The sequence below is a fragment of the Somniosus microcephalus genome, chromosome 11 (genome assembly GCF_052327205.1).
Source record: "Somniosus microcephalus isolate GS21.2 chromosome 11, FLI_Smic_1.0, whole genome shotgun sequence".
In the NCBI taxonomy this organism is placed as follows: Eukaryota; Metazoa; Chordata; class Chondrichthyes; order Squaliformes; family Somniosidae; genus Somniosus; species Somniosus microcephalus.
Window position 1 is genome coordinate 22,081,450 of NC_140997.1, and position 3,723 is coordinate 22,085,172.

General features: G+C 45.1%; 1 pseudogene; it reads left to right on the forward strand.

The window, feature by feature from the left end:
- Positions 1 to 412: 412 nt before the first annotated feature.
- LOC147110372 (UDP-glucuronosyltransferase 2C1 pseudogene) lies at positions 413 to 3,014 on the forward strand (annotated as a pseudogene).
- Positions 3,015 to 3,723: the final 709 nt, after the last annotated feature.

Below are 3,723 nucleotides of genomic sequence, written 5' to 3' on the forward strand. Positions count from 1 at the left end.
ACAGCGCCACCAATGGCCAGAACAGGCGCTACAATGAGATATCTCCCTTCAGAGCAAGCTTCTCAGAAACGTTTGTTGGTGAAATGTCCTCCCCATGTAGCGAATTTAATACAGAACGGATTTCTGACATTTGCAGCAATTTTATTTTTGTGCTTCAATCTTTTCAACAGACGAGCTTTTAGTTATATATTGTAAGTGCATTTATTCAAAAGTAGCTGATTAACTGTCCACCTCTACATTGGCGCCAAAGTTGAGTTATTCGTTGACTTTAGTCTAATTTCTATTGTTTCTTCATGTGCCAAATTAAATTAAAACCCCATTTCGATCGAACCTGCAATGGGCACAGAATATCTTGGCTGCCTTCTAACTGAAGACCCTGGCTTAAATTTATATAAAACGGTTTCTGCAAAAAACAAACTGAACAGATGTTGAAACAAGGCGTCAATTGATTTCCGGTGCAGAGCGAGTAATCTGTATTTGGTATTGGCGGAGATAATAGTTCGGGAACTGCAACTGGAGATCTAAGTGGTGCGAGTTTCCTGCTTAAAAGAAAATGACAATGAACAGCATAGCAGCTTTTCCAGCGCTTCTTCTGTATTCTGTGATGTTACTGTCTGCAAGAAACTCCAACACAGAAGCAGCCAAGATCCTTGCTGCCCCCACGGATTGGAGCCACTGGCTGCTGATGAAAACCCTGCTCCTGGAACTGGTGGAGAGGAAACATGAGGTGACAGTGCTGAGGAGCAGCGACTCCAGGAACATTGAAGAAACCTCCCATGATTTCACCATCGAAACCGTCCGCAGTCCCTCAGGTCAGACAGGTAAAACACTTAATGAAAGCGAACTCCATGACTTTATCTTCAACTCAGTCTATGCTGAAGATGGTTTCCTGTCCAGCATCTCAGCTGCCTGGGGGCTCATCGCCTTATTTTCCGGCAGTAATGATTTGATGATTCCTGCCATTAAAGCAATGTTCGAAGATCCTGCACTGTTGGAACGATTGAAAGGTGCAGATTTTGATCTGGTTTTAGCCGACCCTTACAATGCAGGTGGTGTCATGTTGGCTCATTTACTTGACATCCCAATAGTGCTTTTTGGCAGATGGACGGTAACTGGAGACCTCTTTAATGTAGCCCCATCGCCACTTTCCTACGTCCCTGTGCTAAATTCACGTCTGACGGACAGAATGGTGTTTTTAGAAAGGTTGAAGAATGTTTTTATATATGCTATGTCCGATTTCATGGGCAACGTCTATATATACCCAGCATACAATAAACTCTGTCAGCTTTACCTCAAGAGTGATATTACATTGGAAGAACTTTACCAAAAGGCAGATATCTTCTTAATGAAGGTTGACTTCATCTTTGAATTCCCAAGGCCAACCATGCCAAATCTGGTCTACATCGGAGGTGTTCAGTGCAGCCCGGGCAAGCCCCTCTCTCCTGACCTGCAGCAATTCATGGACAGCTCTGGTGAGGATGGGGTCGTGATCTTCTCCTTAGGAAGTGTTCTAAGCAGCCTTCCTGCAGCACTGGCCACTGAAGTGGCAGCAGGTCTGGCGCAACTCCCTCAGAAGGTGATCTGGCGATATCGCGGAGAAGTGCCCTCAACTTTAGGAAACAACACCAAAATAATGAACTGGCTTCCTCAAAATGACCTGTTGAGTCATCCGAAGACAAAAGTTTTCATCACCCACGGTGGCGAAAATGGGGTTTATGAGGCCATCTATCATGGCGTCCCTATGGTCGGCATCCCAGTCTTTGGCGACCAGCATGATAACATTTTGCGTCTCAAAGCCCGAGGAGTTGCGGTCATGTTGGACTTGGCTCATTTGAAGAGGGAAGTTATATTCCAGGCTGTGAAAACTGTCATAGAAAACCCTTCTTACCGAGAGAACATGAAGCGTATATCTGCCTTGCATAGAGATGTGCCACTGGATCCAAAAGGGCTTGCTGTTTTCTGGATTGAATATGCAATAAGACACAGAGGTGCTGCTCATTTAAGAGCCGTAGGCAATGAGTTACCGTTCTATCAGTACTACTTACTGGATGTAGTTGCCATCATTATACTTGTAATGGGGCTTTTCCTTTACCTTGCCTATAAAATGCTAAAAGCATTACTTGTCAAAATGTGCTTAGGAATGAAGAAAAAAAAGGACTAGATTAAAGCCAAAAGAATGATTCGAAGTTAGAGTAAGGGCTGATCGATAATTGGCAGCCCCTTTTACACCACACCAGATTTTCTCCTCCAATTTCAACCCTTAAGCACACAATTTTGTCACACTTCCTTCAACCAGTTTCGTTTAACCAGCTGTCACATAGCATGTGCCATAATCCTATCACCAAGCCTCTTATATGTCACCTTATCTGATGCCTTTTGAAAATTTCCATACACAATGATGCAGGAGACTTTTACTCTCTATGCCTAAACACACCCAAAGTTATCCTTAAAATGTAGTTAGCGACAATCCTGCTGAACTCTGTGAAAACAACGAGTAACGTTAAGAATTTGGCGTACATAAAGATAGCCCTGCACACTGCGAGGGGACACGAGAAAGGATGTCTCTCTGTTAGGTTTTCGTTTCAATTAGTCGTGACTAGAAGGAAAAAAAACACCCAGCCTTGTCAAGGATGAATGAAGGATTATGATACCAGGGTTCATAGAGTTTTACAGCACAGAAAGAGGCCCTTCGGCCCATCCATCCCTGTCCAGTCTAATCCCATTTTCCAGCATTTGGTCCATAGCCTTGTATGCAATGGCATTTCAAGTGCTCATCCAAATGCTTCTTGAATGTTGTGAGGGTTCCTGCCTCCACCACCCTTTCAGGCATTGAGTTCCACATTCCAACCACCCTCTGGGTGAAAAAGTTCCTCCTCAAATCCCCTCTAAATCTCCTGCCCCTTACCCTGAATCTATGCCCCCTTGTTATTGACCCCCCCACTAAGGGGAAAAGTTCCTCTTTATCTACCCTATCTATGCCCCTCATTATTTTGTACACCTCAATCAGGTCCCCCCTCAGCCTTCTCTGCTCCAAGGAAAACAACTCCAGCCTGTCCAGCCTCTCTTCATAGCTGAGACGCTCCATCCCAGGTAACATCCTGGTGAATCTTCTCTGCACCCTCTCCAAAGCAATCACATCCTTCCTATAGTGAGGCGACCAGAACTGCACACAGTACTCCAGCTGTGGCCTCACCAGCGTTTTGTACAGCTCCATCATAACCTCCCTGCTCTTATATTCTATGCCTCGGCTAATGAAGGCAAGTATCCCATATGCCTTTTTAACCACCTTATCTACCTGCTCCGCTGCCTTCAGGGATCTATGTACATGTACACCAAGGTCCCTCTGACCCTCTGTACTTCCTAGGGTCCTACCACTCATTGTGTATTCCCTTGCCTTATTTGTCCGTCCAAAATGCATCACCTCGCACTTTTCAGGGTTAAATTCCATTTGCCACTTTTCCGCCCATCTGACCAACCCGTTTATATCGTCCTGTAGCCGGAGGCTTTCCTCCTCGCAATTTACCACCCCACCAATTTTCGTGTCATCTGCGAACTTACTGATCATACCTTTTACATTCTCATCCAAATCATTTATGTAGATCACAAACAATAAGGGACCCAGCACCGATCCCTGAGGTACCCCACTGGACACAGGCTTCCAGTCACAAAAGCAACCTTCGACCATCACCCTCTGCCTCCTGCCACTCAGCCAGTTTAGGATCC